Source organism: Miscanthus floridulus, chromosome 9 (genome assembly GCF_019320115.1).
Source record: "Miscanthus floridulus cultivar M001 chromosome 9, ASM1932011v1, whole genome shotgun sequence".
In the NCBI taxonomy this organism is placed as follows: Eukaryota; Viridiplantae; Streptophyta; class Magnoliopsida; order Poales; family Poaceae; genus Miscanthus; species Miscanthus floridulus.
In genome coordinates this window covers 106,660,640-106,686,776 of record NC_089588.1, presented here as the reverse complement: position 1 = coordinate 106,686,776, position 26,137 = coordinate 106,660,640, and the positions used below count along the sequence as shown (strand labels likewise).

Genomic DNA, 26,137 nt, shown 5'->3' with positions numbered 1-26,137 from the left:
AGACAAGCATGTGTGCTCTTTAGCGGCACCAGCATCCGAGCAATCCAAGCGTAATAGTTATAATAAATTCATAGACCCTAACATTTTCAGAGATTGATAGAACATAGCCCTTTTTGTCCTTTGCATAAAATGTTACGTTCCACAAAATATGTGATACAACATAGCCTTCTCAGACTACGGATTGAAACAACAAGGTACATTGCAGGAATTACAAACACACAAACTACAAACTATGGATTGAAACAACAAGGTACACTGCAAAAAATTACAAACACACATAGTACAGACTACGGATTGAAAGCATGCGATATAGTTGTACTGAAGCTTCAGCCAACAGAACTTTGGTCTTAATCACTCTCGCATCCAGTGAACACAGATTGCTGCGAGGACCACAGTGAAGAGCCTTGTCCATAGTACTTATTTCCACCGTATGCAGGAGGAGGCAAAGGAGGTGGAGGAGGCCCCATGTTTCCATGGCAGGGGCACTTGCAATATGGATCATTGCACACTGGCTTGTCTTCCATCGTAACATCTTGTCCTTCGTCTTGAGTGTTTTCTTCTTTGGGTGCGGACATGGTTTCAACCTCTCTTTCGAGGTCAAATATGCGGTTTTGCAGGTACTAAATATATTCTTCGTACGGGTAAATGGGTGGTGGATCAACCCATCTAGTGAAACTACAGTTGTCCTCATCATCGAAGCTCTACACAATACGTAATGTTGTTAGTATGCAGAAGATGACTACTATGATAAGATGCATGGTATGACTTACCCATCCTCGAGGGCATGTGAAGAACCAATGCCCTCCATGAAGCCCACCGTCATACACCTGCACTACACAGTTGTCACCATGGCAGCATTTTGGCTCTTCTTTCCTGTCACTACTAGAGAACAGACTTTAGAACGATGTCCCAATTTGGCATTAGCCTTGGCATTTTTTTGCCCCCGGGACTAAAGGTTCCTTTAGTCTCGGTTGGTAAATACCAACCGGGACTAAAGGTAGACCCTTTAGTCCTGGTTGGTAACACCAATCCGGACTAAAGGACCCTTTAGTCCCGGTTGGTAACACCAACCGGGACTAAAGGTCCCCCGATGGGTTAGTTCAAAAGGAAAGCATCACATCTATTGTTAGATGTGTTGTGTAGGTGGGGTGGTAAGCTCCGCGCGAGGCAGTGCATGAGGTCTTGGGTTCGAATCTCACAGGGCGCAGCGGTGGGAGGCATTATTTTTTTTAAAGCTGGAAGGATCTTTAGTCCCGGTTGTGGCAAACCGGGACTAAAGAACACCACCTTTAGTCCCGGAACGCTAGTCCCGGTTGGAAAACCGGAACTAAAACCAGTTCCCAACCGGGACTAGATGTCAGTTCTGTAGTAGTGTGTTATCAAATGATCGCAACCTACTTGGTGGACAGAAATCCTTTTTACCCTCCAATGGGATGTTCTCTAGTGGATCTGGGTACTAATCTGGACCATAAGATCCTGGCCAAACCATGGGATTAGTTCCCTTTCCCTTCCCCAATGCACCCGACATTGGTATGGACTCTCTCCATTGGGTGGTATCTTCAGTTTTGCGCTCGGTGGGAACGAACAACTTGGACCCTTTGATATATAGCAAGTGGCATGGACGTGGGCTATGTAGCTTGAAGTTATAACTTTTTGAAAAGGCCATGTAGCATGCAGTGTACGTAGCATGCAGTGTTGAAGTGAATACCCACTGAAAAGGCTACATCCTACATTTGTAGTGCCATTAAGTGACCTGACCGAAGCCTGAAAAGCCTACAAAGTTAGACGACGGTGACATTAAAACTCACTGAAAAGCCTACAAAGGCAGAAGATGGCAGAGTTTGAAGGTGGCAACTGTGGATTCGGTACGGTTCCTGCTGTGTTGATCTGAGTACTCGCTACAAAGCCTAAATAACGATGAAGTGACAACTCACTACAAAGGCGGCGTCCGTATATGTGTACTACGATTCCTTTGTTGAAGTGACGGTCCCTGAAAAGCATACGAACCTGCAAATCCTACGTCGTTTGTTCGCAGAATTGTCCTTTGCCTCGATGCAGGCATCAAAAGTTAAAAATCTAAACTAAAACTAAAAACTAAAACTACAAGTAAAACTAACACTAGAACTAACCCCAACCCTAACCCTAATACCTAAACTAAAACTAAAAACTAAAACTACAAGTAACACTAACACTAGAACTAACCCCAACCCTAACCCTAATACCTAAACTAAAACTAAAAACTAAAACTACAACTAACACTAACCCTAATCCAAACCCTCATCTACAACTAAAAACTAAATACACTAACCAAATCTAAATAAACAACTAAAATAACTAAACTAACAAAAACTAACTAAAAAAACTAACTAAAACTAAGTAAACTAACCAAATAAAAAACATACCTGGGCGACGGCGAGCAGCCCGGCTGAGCCGCCGAGTGCCGACGCGAGCAGGGTGGGGGCGGCGGTGTCGGCGGCGCCCCACCCTCAGCCGGATCCGGCATCGCCGTCGAGGTGGCCTGGCCTCCAATGGCGGCGAGTGACGGCGGTTCGGCGGTGGGAGAGAAAGAGAGCGCGTGAGGGAGAGGAGAGAGAGAGTGTGTGCGAGGGAGACGACAACCCCTGATACTTTGGGCCTGTCAGCCCTTGGCTGGCCGACGGGGACCTATCGGCCCACAGGAGGTCGATAGGACACTGTATAGTTCTCTCCAGCTATGTCGGGGGCCCAGTCGGCTACTGGGCTACCGATAGGATCCTGTCGGCCCACCAGTTGCCGATAGGAGCCCTATCGGCTCCCTAGTTGCCGACATGATACTTTATTTATAATTCTTTATATCCAAATGCTATATTTGCAATTATTAATTAAAAAAAATTATTTAAAAAAAATTCGGAGCCACTGGCCAGGCAGGAGCAAGAGTATGGCTTTGTTGGGCTGTCTCTGTGTTGGGCTGGCCGTGGCCCGTGGGTACGGCCTGCGTTGGCCTGGCATTTGGCGGCTTTCGTGGGTTGCTGATGACCTACTACTAGAAAATTTGGGCCGTGCGCCGGGTTTCAGCCCCCCAGCCCAGGGCCCATGCATGTCGTCCCACACTGTCTGGTCATTTTTCTCACAGCAGAAAAATATAAGAGGAGACTTGAAAGAAATAAGCATTATCTGTTTCCTTTTTTTCGTCTTATTATAAGGGTATACATACCACTGGGTCAGAGTTTAAATTCAAGACATTGAAATTGTTTGGCTAATGTTCATGTATGTGTGATTTACATATGGAGTCTCCTGTAGCATGGAGCTACCGGAACCATCGCATGGTGTTTTGCATAGTCTGCCCAACAGTTGCTACTTGAGCAGCAATTGGATTAGCTAGCATGCATGTAAGCTAGGCTTGTAATAGCGTTGGCCAATAAGTAGTGTGTGAGAATGGGATTATTTATCTTGTGCGATGTGTGCTTGTTGCCAACCTTGACCAGATATTTACCTGTATGACCCTGAAAATAATGCATCTTCCTTTCATGGTCCTTTTTTCGAACTTACTTGTATGGCCCAAAAACCAATTATCTTACCTATGTGGCCTTCCATCAAGTCTGTTAGGGGGATCTGTTAGTTTTCCCACTGCTAGATACACGAAATGTCTAAATTGCCTTCTGCTCTTCCTCCCTTCTACTGCATCCGACCAAGCCTAGGGGAAACAATTTCGACCAAGCAGGGGGGAAAAGCACAATGGAGGAGGGCGTCACCGCCGCTGGCCAGGGGCCATGGCCGTTCTCTCTGTCGTCGGATCCACGGCTGGCCGGCCCCCCTCCCAACCTCGGCCAGCGACCTACGTGTGGGGGATTCGCCGCCGCCCGCTTGGTAGAGCGCGCTCAACCGGGGCTGGTCTGGCGCAGCACCAGGCGACTTCTCCCGTGTCCATCCCAGCGCGGTCGGCCTTTCTAGCAGAGCAGAGGGGCAGCCTGGCGCGACCGGCACCTCCAACGACCACGACCAGCCCGGCACGGCCGGTCCCTCCCGCATCCAGCCATGCATGGCTTCGGTTGGCCCCTCCCGTGGCCAGCAGGTGGAGGCCAGGCGGGTGCAGCATGAGCAGGGCGCCGTCATCTCCGACCAAGATGGCGCCGGCTCCAACCAAGATGATTGGCTTCAATAGCGAGTCCACAATTTTTTGTGCTCCTAGTGAGGGTTCCTGTTGGAAGATACTCGCCTCGGTCACATAAGGACTGGTTCATAGGTCATCTCACCTAGTCAGATATCCGTACAGCCACATGTCTATATGGGTAGGCTGTATCCCACACCCCGTTAGATAGAAGTATAATTTCTACTAGGAGGACGGAGTGGCAATGGATTATCAGGAGATGACACGGATGCTTTGTGATCTTCCATGGTCTAGTTGGCGTGGTTGCTATGTGATGCTCCATGTTAAGCCCTTGATTTGGTCGTGTTCGAGCCCCTTATATTATTGACAGGATGATATGGTATCAACCGGGTTATTGAATTGGATGCTATGTGATCATCCAAAACTTTGTATATTTCCAACCCCTGAGAAGCCATGGTAGAATTATATGAACATCTAAGGCCATGTACTTTCGGGTACGGGGTCTCGTTAGGCCTATTCTATCCATTGATCATGGATGGGATTGCGCCTATCATGTGGGGAAATTAGTACACCCTCTGCAGAGCGTATTGAATCTATTCGAATAGCCATGTCCTTGAAATGGGCAACCGCCGGGATGAGATCACTTATGATTAGATTTACTTTTATGTGTAATGAAACTAGACTAATGTGACTAATGAATCCTTGTTACAAACCCGGGGCTGGCGAGAATGGTAATACTCTCCCAGGACCCAACTTTATATTAACTGAACCATACTACCCCTCTACTCCACCATCAACTACCATCCATCACACCACCAAGCCATCACCATCCCCTCCAACTACCATCCACCACACCATCAAGCCATCACAATCCCCTCCACCAACCATCCACCAGACAAGCCTTCATCACCCACTCCACCAAACGCTATGGTTATGGCTTGCTGAGTATGTATGTACTCACCCGTTGTTGATTCACATATTTCAATGCTGAGGAATACTGCCATGACGACAAAGAGATGTACCATGAGGACTAGGAGTCATGTGGAGTCTTAGGATCTAGGGTTTCGACTACGCTCAACCATGCCTATGGTTTAGAGTATCGTTACCCTATAGATTTCCGCTGTAGTAGCTACCACCCCGCTGTAATAAAATACAGCTTCATGGCAATGGAACCCGGTTATCCGTGTAAAGCCTATGGCTATGCCCTCTAGGCCACTGTTGTAAGACCTTATTTCTAGATATCAATAAAAGGTTGGTACTTTCCTATAAATCTGTGTGCCATTTCTATTGTTGTGCGTACTTGTGTGTGATCCTGGCACAAGTACAGATGCACCAAAGGACCCTCATAAATGAGGGGCCGACAGAGTGGTATTAGAGCCGAACTTGACCGCAGGACGAAGCCCTAGGATTGGAACACGTTTAATAGGGACGAACTTTTGCTCCTGACTTGTATTGCAAAATTTGCTAACTAGAGTTGAAATTTTGCAGTATATGGAGGATGGCTGGGTTAAATCGGACTGTCTGACCGTTGGAGGATTACCACAGCTCCTCTGGGAGACACTCCAACGCCTTGGTTGTACTGAGCCTCCCATATACTTTGGACTCGAGTATCAGGAGGACGGTATGCCCAAGTGTGAGGTACACCTGCATGTTGCAGAGCATCCATTAAGCCCCGGATACAGGACTCGGTGCATCCTAGCATATGGAAGACAACTAGGTGACACATGCCAGATCGCAGCACGCTAGGCTCCCGCAGATATTTGTCAGGATTATGAAGCGAAGGTTGACAACACCCATGCAAGATTTTTCCCTGTGATGGATTAGACTACCCCAATATGGAGTGAGAAGGTTGAAGAAATGGAAAAAGTTGGACAACGGACACCGGAGTACACTATAGTGTCCACAGTCAGGTACCTTCATGCTCACGACGTCCTCTATGAAGACCAGCAACGGGAATTGAAGAAATGGACTACTAAGGCCAAGGATGCTGAAGCTGAAACAAGGGCTCTAAAGCTGGAACTACTCATAATGAAATCACAACTGGCAACTATGAGAGAAAAAAGGAATACTACAGGCAGGAACTGTGGAAGGCCCTTGAATGTCCAAATCATGAGAAACGTTCAAGGAGGGTGAACAAAGGAAAGAGAACTTTCGCCATGCCCCCAGAGGATGAATTAAAAATTATTGAAAAGGATCCGCGGGGTAAGGCGCCAGCAAATTCAGGATATGATCCATACCGCACTCACTATGACTTGAATGGATACATACCAATGGAGTCACAGTCTGATCATGATGAAAGCAATGATACTAATGAATCTTTCACTGATAATTTCAACACCAAGAAGACTGCTGGGGATGCAAATATAGCCAGGCCATCACGAGTACCTTCCAGGGTAGGATGCTAATGGATATGCACGTGAACTTTGTGCGCTGTGAGAAAGACAGCTAGCCAAAGAAAAGGGCAAAGCTGTGTGCCGGGACCTTCACGAGACACAGTTCGTGTAAAATAACTAAGTCGAGTCATAGCATCTAGTTGTAGAATAAATAAGTGACTAGACATAGAATAAGTGTGTCTTTGCTAATAGTAGTGTAACTAGTATCACCGCTAGTCCTAGAAGTATGAACCGTTGTGTAGTGATCGTTCTAGCAGTTGATGTGTATGATGCAACCTTGTATCATATATGTAACTGTTCGTGCGGTGTAATATAATGTGTGTTTGAATATGATTGTGTGCCCTTGCATGCTTGTTTGTTTGTTTGTGTTCCAAGTACCCTCCCTCTGCTCAAATACCGCACGGGACATCTTCTCATCCATGTTGTGCCAAAGCAACAGATGGAAAGGAGATCCGCCCGAATTCAGTAGCGCCGAGAAAGGGCAGTTGAAAGGTAGGTTCAGGAAGAGGAACATGTTGCACCACCACCTAGAGGCAGGCAAAATCGTGGAAATCGCTGGCAGCAAAATCAAAATTATGGGCAAGAACAACCACAGGATAACAACATCTGAGCACAAGAAAGGGAGAATGAAGCAATGGAAGAAGAGGTTAACCAAAATGAAAACATCCCAGAACCAGCCGAAGATATTCCGCAACCTCACCTACCTTGGTAGAAATTATGGATTGACAGACACATCTCATGGAAGCCCTCACCAGAAGGCCTGACAATGGAAATGGACAAGAAAAAATGGCCGCATTTATGAGGCTTCACCCACCTACCTTCGATAGTTCCGAGGATGACCCCGTAGTAGCAGAGGACTGGTTGCGTACAATCATTAAGAAGTTAAATGCGGTACGCGCAACCGATGAGGTAAACATCACCCTAGCCATCCATCAGCTTGTTGGAGCCACAGGAGAATGGTGGGAAAATTATCAAGATGCAGTTGACGACCCCGAAACCATCACATGGGAAGAGTTTATAGAAGAATTCCGCAACTATCACATCCCTAAAAGGAATAATGGAAATGAAGGCAGAAGAATTCTGCTACTTAACACAAGCAGCAATGACAGTAAATCAGTACATCCGCAAGTTTATGAAGCTGTCATGCTATGTACCAGAAGATGTTAATACCGACAAGAAGAAACAGAGATGCTTCAGAAGAGGATTTAACTCAGCTCTAAGGACACAAATCATTACCCACATCTATCTAGACTTCAATACCCTGATGAATCGCACCATACTATTGGAAGAAGAACGCTCAAAGATGGAAGGTGAAAGGAAGCGTAAGTTCAACTTGCAACGTGCCCGTCAATAAGAAAGGACGCAACGGGTTAGGACCAACAACACCACAACCGCAAAATACCAGTCCACCATGCAATACAGATCATCTAGAACCAACTCGCAGCAGGCCACATCCAACTACAAGAACTACAACAATAATAATCAGCCCAAGAATAACAATAGTGCAGCCTCAGATCTGACATGTTTAGGATGCCAACAACTCAGACACAGAGTTGCCCAATGCCCATATGCTAATAAATCAGTAGCATCTGCTCCCGCACCATCCACGGATAGCAATAGGACAGCAGCCTTAGGAATTGGACGCAATGGACCTCAAAACTCTAGACAGCAGAGAAGGAGTGCCCAAACTTTTGGGCAAGGCCGAGTCAACCACGTGAATGCGGAAGAAGTACAGGAAGCACCCGATGTTGTGTACGGTGAGATCCTTGTCAACTCCGCTTCGGCAAGCGTGTTGTTTGATTTTGGAGCCTCACATTCGTTTGTTTCTGCTTGTTTTGTGCTTAAAAATGATTTGAGAACGGTGTTACTCCCCATCCCTCTCTGGATACGTACCCCCGGAGCTATCCTCAAATGTTCACTAAAATGTCCTCGAGTAAAGATAATGATAGACGGAGTTGAGTTTCTAGCAGACCTAGTAGTATTAAAGACAAAAGTATTAGACATAATATTGGGAATGGATTGGTTAAGGAAACATCATGTGAATATATCGTGTAGAGCTAAGGCAGTAACTTTGATAAACCACAATGGAATAAAAGTAGAATGCCACCCCCAAGCTCCAAAGGCTCAGCCAATGGTTTGCAACATAGAAGCTAAGACAATTGAAGAAGTGCCAGTAGGTTGTGAGTACCCCGATGTGTTCCCTGAGGAATTTCCTGGAATGCCGCCAGATAGAGATTTGGAATTCATCATTGACTTGATATCTAGAACCGCTCCAATAGCAAAGAGACCATACCAGATGTCGGCCAATGAGTTGGAAGAGTTAAAGAAACAATTACGAGAATTACAAGAAAAGGGGTATATCAGACCAAGTTCATCACCATGGGGATCACTAGTGTTATTTGTGAAAAAGAAGGATGGAAGTCTACGAATGTGCATAGACTACCAATCGCAAAATGAAGTTACCATCAAGAATAAGTACCCACTACCAAGGATCGATGACCTGTTTGACCAACTAAAAGGAGCTAAATATTTTTCGATGATAGACTTGAGGTCAGGATACTATCCGTTGAAGATTCGACTCAGCGATATACCAAAGACAGCGTTTGTAACCCGCTATGGACAATACGAGTTTACCGTGATGCCGTTTGGACTGACCAACGCACCTGCATACTTTATGAACCTAATGAACAAAGTCTTCATGGAAGATCTAGATAAGTTTCTAGTAGTGTTCATCGATGATATTCTCATATATTCCAAGAGTGCCGAAGAACATGAACAACATTTAAGGGTAATACTGAACAAGCTAAGAGCCCATGAGCTATACGCAAAATTCAGCAAGTGTGAATTTTGGTTACAAGAAGTCGCTTTTTTGGGACGTATCATCACCATAGACGGAGTAAAAGTAGACCCGAAAAAAGTGAAAGCGGTGTCAGAATGGAAACAACCAGCAAATGTAATAGAGATCTGCAGTTTCCTCGGATTAGCAGGCTACTATAGAAGGTTCATCGAAGGATTTTCTAAGATTGCTAGACCAATGACATCCCTAATTCATAAAGGAAAGGAGTTTAAATGGACAGAAGCATGTGAAAAGAGCTTCCAAGAACTAAAGACTAGATTAACCATGGCCCCAATACGCACATTACCCGATATTCACTGAAGTTTTGTAGTATACTGCGACGCCTCCCGACAAGGATTAGGATGTGTCTTGATATAGGACAACAAAGTAGTCGCCTACACCTCCAGACAATTAAAGAAGCATGAAGAAAACTATCCAACACATGACCTAGAATTAGCAGCAGTGGTACACGCACTCAAGATATGGAGACACTATATCATTGGAAACAAGTGTGAAATATTTACGGACCATAAGAGTTTGAAGTATATCTTCACCCAACCGGACCTGAACCTACGACAACGAAGATGGCTAGAGTTGATCAATGACTATGACCTAAGTGTACAATACCACCCGGGGAAGGCCAACGTAGTCGCAGATGCACTAAGCAGAAAGTCTTATTGCCACTACCTTACAACCCTAAATCGAAGACCAGAATTAGCTCGAGAAGTCCGCCACCTAAACTTACAAATTATACCACATGGCATCTTAAATGCCCTACACTTGCGACCCACATTAGAAGATCAAATAAAGATAGCTCATGACAAGGATGAAGAGATACAACGACTCAAGAAGCAGAGTGTTGAAAATGAAACCCCAGGATTTAAGGTGGATGAACTAGGGACATTATGGTACGAGAATTGGATATGCGTACCCCGAGACAAGATGCTCAGAAGACTGATATTGGACGAAGCGCATCAATCAGCATACTCCATCCACCCAGGATCCACCAAAATGTATATGGACCTCAAGCAGAAATATTGGTGGAACGAGATGAAAATAGATGCCGTAGAATATGTGGCATGATGTGATACCTACCGACAAGTAAAGGCAGAACACCAGCAACCGGTAGGACTACTCCAACCTCTACACATCCTAGAATGGAAATGGGATGAGATTAGCATGGACTTTATAGTAGGGTTGCCAGTAACACAGAAAGGTAATGATTCAATATGGTTTGTAGTAGACAGATTGACAAAACTAGCTCACTTCATACTAGTAAAAGCCAACTACCGGGGAAACAAACTGGCACAACTATACATAGACAATATCCTTCGACTACATGGAGTACCAAGCCGAATTGTGTCAGACCGGGGTACTCAATTCATGGCACGCTTCTGGAAAAGCCTACATGCTGCCCTAGGAACACACTTGGACTATAGCTCAGCCTATCACCCTCAGACAGATGGACAAAAGAATGAGTAAACCAGATCTTGGAAGACATGCTGCGAGCCTGTGCACTCACCTATGGAAAAGACTGGGAAAGAAGTTTATCATTCGCTGAGTTTTCTTACAATAATAGTTACCAGGCAAGCTTGAAGATGGCACTGTTCGAAGCACTATATGGAAGGAAGAGTTGGACACCATTAATGTAGTCTGAAGTTGGAGAAAGGACCTTGTTCAGACCAGACCTAATTAAGGATGCAAAAGAACAACTAGCTAAGGTCTAAGAAAATCTAAAAGCGGCACAAAGCAGACCAAAGAGCTATGCAGACACACGACGAAGGCCACTAGAATTCCAGCCTAAAGACTATGTCTATCTGAAAGTATCCCCTATCAGAGGCACTCGAAGATTCCAAGTCAGAGGAAAGTTGGCACCACGGTACATTGGACCATAAAAGATCATTGAGAAAATTGGAGTTGTAGCTTACATTCTAGAACTGCCTCTGGAAATGTCAGATGTGCATGATGTATTCCACGCATCACAACTAAAACAGTGTTTGAGTGTACCAGAAGAGCAAGCACCCATGGAAGCAATGGATCTGCAACTAGATTTACAGTATCAGGAAAGACCAATTAAGATATTGGATATTGCCACCCGACAAACTAGGAGAACAGCAGTAAGAAAGGCCACATGGGAAAGAGAAGATGATCTCAGAAAGAAATTTCTCTATCTATTCAAGGATTAGTTCGAATCTCGAGAATGAGATTGTTTTTAAGGGGGTAGGTCTGTAACACCCTGAATTTTGACCCTAAAATAACAATCACTAAAAATTTGAACTTTTTAAACCTTTACATAAAACAAATAAACACCAACTCAAAAGGGAGTAAACCACTTGAATAGGGATTAATTTAACCCATCTAGGAAATTATCTAGCATGAATAAATAAATCAACCAAATAGAAACTACATGAGTGACCTTGGTTGGAATGATTGCTTGCTTGCTTGTTTGAACATATGGCGGTACACATTTTCTAAAAACCTCTCAAACAAATTTGAATTCAAAACTCATTTCCAAACTCAATATAGAAAATAGAAAAGAGAAATGGAAATTGGAAAAGGGTTCACGGGGTCCTTCTCCTCCTCCTCTTCCTTTTGGCCCGTGGCATGCCCGTTCCCTTTCCCGCGTGGGCTGGCACCAGGCCTAGCCGCGCACGCGCCTCCTCCCTCTCCCTCACTCCCGCACCGGGCCGTAGCGGCAGTAGGTCCAGCCCACTCGTGCGCCCACGCCCTCCCCTCTCCTCTCCTACCACTGACACACGGGGACCGACGCATCGCCGTCTTCTACCTCACCACCGGCGAGAATACTACGCCCATGGCAGCCGCCTCGGCCGCACCGCCGCCCGTTCCACCCTAGCGGAATGGATAAGATCGAGGCCATCTCCTTAACCTTCTAGGCTCCACCGCGCCCCCTCTCTTTCTCTCTCTCCCTCTCTGCCCGCCATGGCCACACGACGACACCACCTCCGCTGACCGTTGCCCGCCATGGATGAGCTTCAAGCCCTGACGCGTGCATGGGTACAGCTGCACTATGGCGAACCGCCTTAGCCATCCAAGCACTTGCACGGTGGCCGAAATATCTCCAATGGTCGGGAGATATTTTTCCCACTAGCGCCGCCGTGCTGGCCTATAAATAGGCCCGGCCGGTGACGCTCTGGCCTCACCGGCACCGCTACGAGCTTCACCGATAGCTAGAACACACCATCTCCCCCTCCATTCCTCCTCTTCTCCTCTCAGTAGAGCCCTAGGTCAAGTTTCCCCAAATTGGGAACTGTCGTCACCATTAGCGCCACCTCCCCCTTTCTTCTTCCTCTCTTCGCCATTGGTCGATAGGAGTAGCCGATGGTGAGTACCAAGAAAGTGAGGACCTAGACTACGTAGACGATCCGGAAGGAGACAACAACGAAGTAAAGTCCTAACTACCCCTTCCACCACCACCATACCCTACCACCTCTAACATAAACCTCCACCCTTCCATTAATATACTTAATATTATATCCTTCCTTTTTGAATATATGGAATATAATGAATTATGAGCTCGATTAATATGATGATGATATGGATAATATGATAAAGCATCTCGTGATACTTTATGAGCTCTAAGATATGAAAGAACTTGAGGATAATCACTGTGATGACATAAACTATAAAATGATAAACCTAAACGAGATATCGACAGGGGGTGAGTAAGGGGTAACTTATGTGGTATAAGCTACCTTGGCAGGATCGCCTAGTGAGGGTTCCTGTTGGGAGATACTCACCTTGGTCACATAAGGACTGGTTCATAGGCCATCTCGGCTGGTCAGACATCCATCCAGCTACATGTCTATATGGGTAGGCTGGATCCCCACACCTCGTTAGATAGAAGTATAATTTCTACTAGGAGGCCGGAGTGGCAACGGATTATCAGGAGATGACACGGATGCTTTGTGATCTTCCGTGGTCCAGTTGGCGTGGTTGCTATGTGATCCTCCATGTAAAGCCCTTGATTTGGCCATGTTCGAGCCCCTTATATTATTGACCGAACGATATGGTATCATCTGGGTTATTGAATTGGATGCTATGTGATCATCCAAAACTTTGTGTATTTCTAACCCCTAAGAAGCCGTGGTAGAATTATATGAACATCTAAGGTCGCGTACTTTCGGGTATGGGTCTCGTTAGGCCTATTCTGTCCACTGATCATGGATGGGATTGTGCCTATCATGTGGGGAAATTTGTACACCCTCTGCAGAGCATATTGAATCTATTCGAATAGCCACGTCCTTGGAATGGGCAACCACCGGGATGAGATCACTTATGATTAGATTTAGTTTTATGTGTAATAAAACTAGACTAATGTGAATAATCAATCCTTATTACTAACCCGGGGACTGGCGAGAATGGTAATACTCTCCCAGGACCCAACTTTATATTCAAATGAACCATACTACCCCACTACTCCACCATCAACTACCATCCACCACACCACCAAGCCATCACCATCCCCTCCACCAACCATCCACCACACAAGCCTTCACCACCCACTCCACCAAACCCTATGGTTAGGGCTTGCGGAGTACGTATTTACTCACCCGTTGTTGACTCATAGATTTCAATGCTGAGGAGGACTGCCATGGCGATGAAGAGATGTACCATGAGGACTAGGAATCAGGCGAATGAGTCTTAGGATCTAGGCTTTCGACCATGCTGAAGCGTGCCTGTGGTTTAGAATATCGTTACACTATAGATTTCCACTGTAGTAGCTACCACCCCGCTGTAATAAAATGCCGCTTCACGGCAATGGAACCCGGTTAGCTGTGTAAAGCCTATGGCTTTTCCCTCTGGGCCACTGTTGTAAGACCTTACTTCTAGATATCAATAAAAGCTCGGTACTTTCCTATAAATTTGTGTGCAATTTCTGTTGTTGTGCGTACTTATGTGTGATCCTGGCGCAAGTACAGATGCACCAAAGGACTCTCAGAAATGAGGGGCCAACACCCTTGATCGCTGGGGCCCAACCAGTGAAAGTTGGACCAATAAGTACTCACCAATTCAAAAGGATGAAATTAAGAAATAGTTAAAACAAATGTTGGATCAAGGAGTTATTAGGCCAAGCACGAGCCCATTTGCTTCTCCAGTACTGCTTGTAAGGAAGAAGGATGGTACATGGAGGTTTTGTATTGATTACAGGCACTTGAATGCCATAACTATCAAAAACGAACCCCCAATGCCTGTGGTGGATGAGCTATTAGATGAACTGGCTGGTGCTTCCTGGTTCACTAAACTTGACTTTAGATCAGGTTATCATCAAATCTGTATGGCTGATGGAGAACAGTACAAGACAACCTTCAGCACTCACAGTGGTCTTTATGAGTTCTTAGTGATGCCCTTTGGACTCACAAATGCACCAGCTACATTTCAAAGCCTCATGAACACTATCTTTGCAGCCCTATTGAGGAAAGGAGTCTTGGTGTTCATGGATGATATACTGGTTTACAGCTCAAATATGGAGGACCATCTCAAGCTGTTGGATCAAGTATTCACCATTCTGCTATAGCACCCGGTTTTAAGAACAAAACTAGATACGCACCATATGTGAGCCCAGGAAGTCAAATCTCACATATAGCTACAAATAAGGGTAATATCAAAAGACAATGCTTAAAATATAACGTACTTAGTATAACTACATTTCAACAATTACTACTTAAAGAAAAATACTGTTTCAATAGTATTTGAATTTGATAGAAGTTGGTAGATCTGACATCATGTGGATAAACAAGTTTAATTTGCATTTGGTACAAAATGGTAGCTGAATTTATCTTTCAATAATACAATTAATAGACGTCCATAGAGGCACGTCATGCTTTCTATTTGTTTTTGGTGTTACATATACCTAAGACAAGGTGTTCATATAGACAATATAATTCATAGTTGACATTCTGGAATGATGACGAAGAGATGACTAGTATAGAATCGAATGTTAATCTTCAATGATATAGCGCTAGCTGTTTTTATTGGAATTTATCCATTAGTGACGTAACACATTTGTACTAGCAATAAATAAAGGTCTACACAGACTGTCTGGCCAACCATCGATCAATATAATATTTGGATTGAGGTTCAACGAAATAAAGCAAGCAAGCAGCTCGTATTCAGTAATCGTATTCGTACCTAGTTCCTGCTCTCCTGGTTGGCAGAGCCACAGCAACGGCGTCTGCCTCCGACAAGCCGGCAATCGGTGTTAGCTTGCGCCCTCGTCAGGTAGTCGCCTTGTCGAACTCGAAGGGTCGCGATGTGTCTCAAGCGATGGCGTCTCACGTAGTCGTGTGACCCGATGAAGCCTGAGGCCTTGGGAGTCGAATCATCGACAATGCTAGTTAGGTCCTGTTTAGAGTAACTTCACCAACACTTTCATAAGTTGTTGTGAGTTGTTTTTTGCCCATCACCCGTTTTGCAAATATTTTCATGGGTGAAACTCCTGAAAATCTGCTGAGACATGAGATTGAGGTGGGATAAAGCTAAAAATAGTAGCTTTTCACAATGTCATCTTCCACATGTGGGTCCCAGTATGGACAACGGCCTATTTTGCCCTAGCTAAGGGAGGGAGCGCATGCATGGTCACCGGGGGCACGGCGGTTGGGGTTCGGACGCAGGGGGCGCGGTGCCGAGGACGCTGCTAGTGGGGGCATGGGGCCGAGGACGCCGCCGCTGGGTGCACGGGGCCAATGACTTAGAGAGTTGTGGATAATGGACTTATCTATTTCATATAGAAATCTTGGAATTTTTGGATGAAGGGAATAGGAGGTAGTACAGTTTTAGTACATCTCTGTCAGTTCTGGACAGTTTTGTATCCATTCAATGTTTGGCCATCTTAATGGAAGAATCTGAACTTGTGATATAAACAAAGGTTGTATAGCTTTTCTTACCCTTTTCAGATTGATAACGAACATATTTGTTGGATAAGTATATCTCTAGTTATGGATTTTATAAGTTTACTGTTATGTTTCCTCGTCAGAAAAGTTCAGAAATTGTTGATGCCATCTTAGAGATCTCTTATGGTGAATCTTAATATAGGAAAGTTGTATGTAATGGAGTTTTATATCATCTGGTAAATTGTGATAATCTTTGGATGTATGGTTAAAACTGGAAGAAATAGAGAAGCAACAATGCTATTGTTATTAACCGAACTGCGTTGGTAATGGCTTGATCTATGGGTTTGGGTATTCTAGTGCGTATGTCTTTGTTTGAATAATAGTGTTGGTACTGAGAGTACTACTTGTGATCAGGTGATTTGCAATTGGAGTGTGCCCAACTCTTTGATCTATCATCGGTGAAGGCAAGTAAACGTAACGGTGGTTGCAACTGGCTTTAGCTTGTTATTTATTCTACCTCCACCTTTAAAATTCAGAACCAATACAATATTGTGTTGCCTCTCAGCCATGATATAATGACTTTGTGACATGCTATATGCTCTCTATTTAATTAACAATGTCCTACACTGGTGGCTTGATGATGCTCATGTTGGTTCAATGGAACAAGGCTTCTTGTCCCCATGGAGAGATGCTCATGGTGTTATATGTGGTTATTTATTATTCTTCTTGTGGCATTTGCACTGCATCATATGCATTCATTGGCATATGGAGTTATGTCGCTGCAAAGCAGTGACCGTACCGGTACAGCATCGTTTATCGATGGGGCTTCATACCTTGTTGGGTATGAAGGCAGGAGACATGGCATTTGCAATGCATATGCATTTTGATTTTGGACTATGGCAGGAAAGCTGCCTTGGTCTGAGGCTTTGGGAGAGTTAGTGAGAAGCTACGCTTCTCCAAGGGTTGGTGATGACTAATCTTTATCTTATATGAGGATACATCACTGGTTGGAATTATCTCATTGCCTTGGTGGTTACTAATCTTTACCACGTATGCGTTTATATCAATTGTTGGACACATCCCATGGCTTATTGTCGGCTGACATATAACTTATGTATAAATTGATGCTTAATGAATTTGTGGTTTAAATGGCTTGTTAAAGCAGTTTACTTGCTGAGATTTTTATATCTCACACCTCCTTTCTATCTTTCCAGACGCTTCAGGTGGCTTTTGCTTAGAGGGTGGGAAAGTAGCGGCACACTCAGCACGTGCATGTCCCCTTCTAGTGTGAAGGTTTGTGGTAATAATAGCTTGACTGGAAGTGAAGTTTCTACTTGTGGTTATTGTTAGGTTGTTTCCTATAGTCTGTCATTGAGGCTTATACGCTCATTAGGATGCTATATCTAGATAGTGTACTTATTTATATCTCTCTATATACGTTGTTGCTTCCGCGTTGCTCCGGTTTAAGGGGAGATGCTGCCAAAATTGCTGTTGATCATTCTAGTTTCCAACTCTTGTGCTGGCATATTAGGTAGTAAGGTTTTGGGGTGTTACAGTTGGTATCGGAGCATAGGTTATAGGTTCTAGGCTTTATTGAAACTTGACTGGCTATAAAAAATTGACACACATGCACTTTAGGTTGGGAGTTGGGTTTTTTTTTCTGTCAAGTGAGGTTGCCTGCGTGTTACGTTGACCCAAGCATCTATATTCAAAGGAAATGGTTGAATGGCGGATGGGTTGGCCTCCATGCCGTGCATTCTAACTATTTACTCTTGACATATCAGATGGGTGGGTCATTATATGTTTTGTCCTGTAGATATAATGCTATATTGGTTTACCCTTAGTCTGGTGGAGTCCTTTCATGCAAATCAATCTCTACTTTTGTGCTAGTATCAAAGATATAATGAGAGCAAGACTCAGGTGGATTTTTGAGAGGTTCCTAGAGATGCCTATAACCATGTTGACATGGAGTATGTGTTAATACCTTTTTCCTATTACTTAATGTTTAAGTAATGTTGCGATTGTTATTGATTTGGATAATAAAGTGTGTCTTGAAGTAGAAAAAGCTTTGTAGAATTATTTGTGTAGCCTATGTGTTTATGGATTTTAAGGCTATAGTGCTGATCTTTGTGGCTTTAATTTAGCCTATCAGAGTGGTATTGTTGATCTAATAGTGGTTGTATAGAAGTTTATTTTTGAAAATGGTATTTGTGATCTATTGGTAAGGATGATGACTTATAGTTTTATTATGGTTGTGCCTCTATGGCTAAGTTGGATATGGTGTTTAGGTTCTTGCCATGCTTCCTTGACATACATGTAATGATTGTTTCCTTTAGAAACATGAAGTTACAATACATAACCCTCAGCGAGGGGAATAGTGTGGACATCACTCATTAGCAAAAAAAAAAAAAAAACCAATGGAATGAAGATGTGTATGTTGGTGAGTCTTCAAACGTAGTGGTAGCTGACCTACTGGTTCCTATTGCTTGAATGATCCTCAAGTTAAAGGAAGGTTTAAGACATTCTAGATTTGATGTTGAAGAAATGTTGTTGCATGATAGTTTTGTTACAATTTGCCTTAAGTTTATCCCTTGGTTTCAGTTAACGAAGTGGAGTAGCCCATGAGTTCTAGGAGTCATATATGTTTGTTAGTGTATGAATAGAAAGTTGGAGATGGTTGATTTAGGCCTCGTGCTTTATTTTCGCGAGCCTATCATGCTAAACATGATGTTTATGTTTTTCAGAGATGTGAAGTTCTCTCATTTGATTCCTTAGCTGTCAGTGTTGTTTGATTGAACTGATCTTATTATTTACGTGTATGCTAATTATCTTTCTAGCTCATACATGTGTCTTTATTTGTTAGTGGTATTTTTTTTTCTTCTTAATGTTTGATCTAGAGAATTCGAGGACGAATTCTTTTAAGGAAGATAGGATGTAACCCCCAGAATAAGTTTTGTGTCTTAAGAAGCGCAAAATGGTAAATGGGCCGACAAGAGTTTTATTGAGTGGCAAATAAAAAAAATATCCGATGCTTAGATGGATGATCAAAGACCATAGTTACATGGGGCTCAACGAACTCATCTTTTTGTTCAACTACACATCTGTGTTGTTTGGAGTTTGGATTGCGAAGCTGTGGCTGATATAAGATTTATGGAAGGGAAATTTATAATAGGACAACATTAACTTGTGCTACAGTAACATAGACGGCCCTATTGTGAGCGTTTTTTGTGACTGTTTCACCTGAGTCTCTTCTTTTCCTTTTCCCTTGCGCTAGTCTACCTAGGACTCCCATTTCTTTTTCCAAGCTTTTGGATTCATGTTGTCTCCTGCTGTCATTGAAGAACCAGAGAAGGAAGGAGGGATAGATAGAAGAAGGAAGAAAAGTGAACGAGAGGAAAAAGGGTTGCACAAACCCTAGGTTTTGATTGGTGTGATCTAGGTGAGATGAATCTTATTTAACCCCCTTGTTTTGGATTAGATTTATACATTAGTTCTTTTCGTTGGATTAGATAGAGTTGTTCTCATAAGTTATCATGTCCACGTTCTGAGAAGCTATGAGGTTGTGCAGTCTTAGTTCATCGCCATTTTTTTTGTCTTTGTTGGAGGCCAAATTGGCCAAAGCCTTGAACACCAAATTTATAGATATTACCCTCATATTCTGCTCGTGAAATTTCACATTTTTAGGCTTTGTGGTTTGAGAGTTATGTTTTTTTTACTATAACTGTTGCTGTTTCCATGTTGTTCTGGGAAGTAATAGATTGATCCAATTTTTGACAATGTTAAAGGTCTAACTAGTCTTTGTAATGAATACCATAGTTGTAGTGTTCTTCAATATCTTTCCAATGGTGTAAATTAATTGTCATATCAGAAATATATCTTTCTGAGTGAGTTGTTGGTTTCTGATGTAAAATTATGTGTTCAATATTACTACATTAATTAGGACATCTTGGTGATTTTTATGCTGAAAGTATCAAAAGAACAAACGTTGTGTACAAGATGACGTTACATGTTATGGTAAAGTTTGGTAATTGTTGAGCAAGTATTTTAGTAGGTATAAACATTATACCAATGACTATTAGAATTTTGGAAAATTTCACTATCTGAATTCAACTAAAATTTTGTTATGCTTAAATTCAGAATGAAAATAGTGTGTTTTCATGAAAGCTGTAGACCTGGTTTTGTAGTTTTTTTTAATATGTAATTATTCACTATCATTGCTTTTGTACATTCAAGATACATAAATATATATAAAAAAAAGTCATGTTGTTGTTAGCTGAAAATAGTGCTTGTCGTTTTGTTTTGCTCAATGTATTGGAGTATAGCGATGCTTTACTTGTTATTCATATATGTTTGTGCTTGTGCCTATAAGACAAAGACAAACTTGTAGGTTGCATCAAGGTTTCTATTTGTTGTGTTTGTTTGGCAAGTTGGTCATGCTTGATTTAGTGTTTGTCCCTATGTGGAGTAGCTAAGGTTACATCTGACACTTTGATGTATGCATCTTTTAAGAGTTTGGTAGTCATGCTAGTCTGTCTGTTCCACGAGGAAAACTTGAGGTGAAAGGAAGCAAGTGTGCTGTCTTCGATTCTTTGCTCATAGATGGATGCATAGTCTATGGTGTATAAAGAAAAAAACTAGTTTTGGCACAAATTTGTGCTTCATAGTTTGATGGAGCCGCTTCAAGCTACTAGTTAGTCTAAGGCAAATGTTGACTACCCATGGAGTCACGGATCATCATCTGTTTGATGAATGTTCTAACCAGAAGTTGGGCAAATTAAGTGTGATGTACAGTCGCTATGTTGTAGTTGTTTGTTCCCTATATGTTGCTTTGTCAAGTAATTGGAAAACGCACTTGCTTGTTTATTCCAGTGGAGCCTATGAAATTTCTTAGTTTGTTTCTTTTATCATCTTGTGGCTTGACCATTTTATCGAGGAAGTTACAAGCAAGGCAGCTTTTTAGAAGGGCCATTTTAAGATTGTCTTAGAAGTAAGCTATCTGAGTAAGGCACATTTGTGGCCACACTTTGTCATGTTCTTTGGTGTGGTAGGAAAGCCAGACAATTGTGTCGGATATTTACATGTTAGTTTGCTGTTGTAGGATGAGCCAAAAAAAAGGAAATGTGATGCTAGATTTTTTTCCACTAACTTCTTTGCTATTGCAATGTCTTTATCGAGACTTGAATTTGAGTTTAAGGATTTATTGTTTATAGAGAATATGATTTATGAGTTCAGCATTCTAGAGCATATAAGTGTTTCTCACTTCGTACAATGAGGTCTTGGCCAAACTACCTATTAATTGTTGCTCTTGATAAGAGTCTTATAATTTGGTTTACTTACTAGTAGAGGAATTCGGGGACGAATTCTTTTTAAGGTGGGTAGAATGTAACGCCCAAAAAAAAACTGAAAGAAAAAAAGTTTGAGAAGGGCCAAGGCCCAACCAGCCCACACCCCTCTTTAACTCCTTTAGATCAGCACCCCCTCCTCTCTCCTTCAACCTCCAGACCAGCCCCTCCTCTCCCTGCTCGAGCCCCTCTTCTCCAGCTCGTGTCTCTCCCCTCCCCTGCACCCTCTCCCTCTCTAGAAGCTCCTCCAAGCAGCAGCAACCAGGGGGGAAGGAGAAAAATGGATTGAGGAGCAAGAAGAGGTGCATCTTTCATGGAGATCGGTCCTTTCCCATCCCTTTCCGTCGCCCTAGGGTTTGTGGGTGACCAAGGTGAGTTGGATTTCTCCCTGCACAAGTTGGGTGTTTAGGGTGGAGTTTGGCCTTGGGTATAAGTGGATTAGAGGGGAATAAAAGTTGTTGGGATGTCATTCCATGGATTTTAGTGGTGCAGTTCCTGTAGCTTTTGTAGGGGAAGTGATTAGGGCTACTTAGAGGCCGAAATAGCAGTTTTGGTGAACTACAAAGTTGTAGAAGACATTCAGATCTATTATCTCGTCAAATATCATGATTTTAGGATAAATTGTTTGAGAGATATGATTTTTCTAAGTTACCTGTGTTTCCCTGACAAAGTTCTGGACAGAGTGGGATATAAGAGGTTTTGGAGAAACTTAGAGGCATGATGGGACTCTAGAAATTATAAGAGATTTGTAGTTTTTTTTTTTCATTACCTTTCCAGAATGGTAAAGTTGATCTTTGTAGGGTTTATGTAACTACTGATATGGAATGTTCAGTAAAGATGTTGTGCAATGTCTGACAGATTGTCAGTCCGAACTTCTAACCAAGATTAGATCATCTAAATGATTTTTTCTCGGGGACCCAATGACTTAGAGAGTTGTGGATAATGGACTTATCTATTTCATATAGAAATCTTGGAATTTTTGGATGAAGGGAATAGGAGGTAGTACAGTTTTAGTACTTCTCTGTCAGTTCTGGACAGTTTTGTATCCATTCAATGTTTGGCCATCTTAATGGAAGAATCTGAACTTGTGATATAAACAAAGGTTGTATAGCTTTTCTTACCCTTTTCAGATTGATAACAAACATATTTGTTGGATAAGTATATCTCTAGTTATGGATTTTATAAGTTTACTGTTATGTTTCCTCATCAGAAAAGTTCAGTTAAGTTCAGAAATTGTTGATGCCATCTTAGAGATCTCTTATGGTGAATCTTAATATAGGAAAGTTGTATGTAATGGAGTTTTATATCATCTGGTAAATTGTGATAATCTTTGGATGTATGGTTAAAACTGGAAGAAATAGAGAAGCAACAGTGCTATTGTTATTAACCGAACTGCGTTGGTAATGGCTTGATCTATGGGTTTGGGTATTCTAGTGCGTATGTCTTTGTTTGAATAATAGTGTTCGTACTGAGAGTACTACTTGTGATCAGGTGATTTGCAATTGGAGTGTGCCCAACTCTTTGATCTATCATCGGTGAAGGCAAGTAAACGTAACGGTGGTTGCAACCGGCTTTAGCTTGTTATTTATTCTACCTCCACCTTTAAAATTCAGAACCAATACAATATTGTGTTGCCTCTCAGCCATGATATAATGACTTTGTGACATGCTATATGCTCTCTATTTAATTAACAATGTCCTACACTGGTGGCTTGATGATGCTCATGTTGGTTCAATGGAACAAGGCTTCTTGTCCCCATGGAGAGATGCTCATGGTGTTATATGTGGTTATTTATTATTCTTCTTGTGGCATTTGCACTGCATCATATGCATTCATTGGCATATGGAGTTATGTCGCTGCTAAGCAGTGACCGTACCGGTACAACATCGTTTATCGATGCGGCTTCATACCTTGTTGGGTATGAAGGCAGGAGACATGGCATTTGCAATGCATATGCATTTTGATTTTGGACTATGGCAGGAAAGCTTCCTTGGTCTGAGGCTTTGGGAGAGTTAGTGAGAAGCTACGCTTCTCCAAGGGTTGGTGATGACTAATCTTTATCTTATATGAGGATACATCACTGGTTGGAATTATCTCATTGCCTTGGTGGTTACTAATCTTTACCACGTATGCGTTTATATCAATTGTTGGACACATCCCATGGCTTATTGTCGGCTGACATATAACTTATGTATAAATTGATGCTTAATGAATTTGTGGTTTAAATGGCTTGTTAAAGCAGTTTACTTGCTGAGATTTTTATATCTCACACCTCCTTTCTATCTTTCCAGACGCTTCAGGTGGCTTTTGCTTAGAGGGTGGGAAAGTAGCGGCACACTCGGCACGTGCATGTCCCCTTCTAGTGTGAAGGTTTGTGGTAATAATAGCATGACTGGAAGTGAAGTTTCTACTTGTGGTTATTGTTAGGATGTTTTCTATAGTCTGTCATTGAGGCTTATACGCTCATTAGGATGCTATATCTGGATAGTGTACTTATTTATATCTCTATATACGTTGTTGCTTCCGTGTTGCTCCGGTTTAAGGGGAGATGCTGCCAAAATTGTTGTTGATCATTCTAGTTTCCAACTCTTGTGCTGGCATATTAGGTAGTAAGGTTTTGGGGTGTTACACTATCAGCGTCACTACCCGCATGTTTTGACCAACAAACACAAGGTTCCAATTCCTTCACCGGAATCTACCAACCAGTGGCGAAGCCAGAATTTAAAATTAGGGGGACAAATGTTAATAGAAGGGACATTTACTATTTAATTACATGACAAATTAGCTAGGTCATTAAGGGGTCTGATAGAAAAATATCAATGTTAGGGGGCCGGGGCCGGCCCTCTCCAGCATCCCCTGTCTTCGCCCCAGTTACCAACACTACTTAATTTTATTAGTACAGAAATATGTGATAAAATTGTTCATCTAAATGGTAGTTTGACCCATTTACACACCCACTACTGGAAACTAAAATTTTCCTGTCGGAGCAAAAACTGGCAGAAAAATACACAATACCGACTAGGAAATTAAGAAATTAATTTTTCTGTTGGTTTGCCGACAGGAAAACACCGATAGAACTAAAGCGGCAGAACAATCTGTCGGTACATGAATTTTAATGTCGGTAAGGAGATTTCCTTGTCGGTAAGGCGTCGATAGAAAAATTCAACGACATCGACGGAAAAATTCAGTCACATCAGATTTAGATTTCCAGCCCTGTCGTAGTAACCGGACTGGAAACCGACAGGGAAATTCATTAACATCAATTTAAATCGTATATACAGTAGTATTATTCATATACCACATCATAGGTCACAAGTACATAGATGAGACCGTCAGTTACAAATGTCATATATTAATTGGCACAAACCAACTACATTATTACATAATTTGTACATATTTTCTCTAAATATTTGCCATAAGCGCAGTGGAAGGCCCCGGCTATTTGCTTAATGCCGGGGCCTTCCACTATTTGCTTAATGCCGGGGCTATTTGCTTAAGGCCCCGACATTATTACATTATTACGTACTTCGTTGGGACTTTATGTTTGTCCAAAGCCCACCACAGAACATTCATTGGTATTTTATCATAAGCCTTCTCCAAGTTAATAAAATCATGTGTAGGTCCTTCTTCTTCTCCCTATACCGCACCACAACTTATCTTATTAAGAAAATGGCTTCCATGATTGACCTTTCGGGCATGAAACCAAATTGATTCATAGAGACCCGCGTTATTGCTCTCAAGCGATGCTCGATAACTCTCTCCCATAGCTTTATAGTATGACTCATTAACTTAATTCTCTGGTAATTAGTATAACTTTGAATATCGCCTTTATTCTTGTAGATCGGTATCAATATACTTCTCTATTCGTCAGGCATCTTGTTCGATCGAAAAATAGGGTTAAACAGCTTGGTTAGCCATACTATAGCTATGTCTCCGTGGCATCTCCACACCTCGATTGGGATACTATCCAGTCCATCGTCTTATCTCCTTTCATTCTTTTCAACACCTCTCTGACCTTAGATTCTTGAATTCTTCGCACAAAGCGCCTATTGGTGTCATCAAAAGAGTCATCCAACTGAAAGGTTTTATCCATATTCTCACCATTGAACAATTTGTCAAAATACTCTTGCCATCGATGTTGGATCTCATCTTCCTTCACCAAGAGATGCTCCCTTTCATACTTAATACAAACTTGGTTGAAGTCCCTTGTCTTTCTCTCACAAACCCTAGCCATCCTATAAATGTTCTTCTCTCCTTCCTTCGTACTCAAATGTTGATAAAGATCCTCGTACACTCTACCATTTGCCATAATTACAGCTCACTTTACAGTCTTCTTTGCCACCTTGTACTTCTCTATGTTGTCCACGCTCCTGTCATGGTACAAGCGTCTATAGCATTCTTTCTTCTCCTTAATAGCCCTTTGGACATCCTCATTCCACCACCAAGTATCTTTAGCCTCGCCTCCACTTCCTTTGGTTACTCCACACACCTCTGAGACCACCTTTCGAATGTTGGTTGCCATCTTTTCCCACATGTTGTTTATATCCTCTTCTTTCTTCCAAGAGCCATCTTTAATAACCCTTTTCCTGAATACCTCTGACGTCTCCCCTTTCAGTTTCCACCATTTT

At 42.6% G+C, this 26,137-nt stretch overlaps 1 long non-coding RNA gene across 1 annotated transcript; it reads left to right on the top strand.

Moving 5' to 3' along the window:
* The first annotated feature begins 17,466 nt into the window (after positions 1-17,466).
* LOC136484064 (uncharacterized) lies at positions 17,467-24,028 on the top strand. Its single transcript, XR_010765756.1, has 3 exons — positions 17,467-21,880; positions 23,001-23,050; positions 23,801-24,028. It is a non-coding gene; the product is annotated as an uncharacterized lncRNA (long non-coding RNA).
* Positions 24,029-26,137: the final 2,109 nt, after the last annotated feature.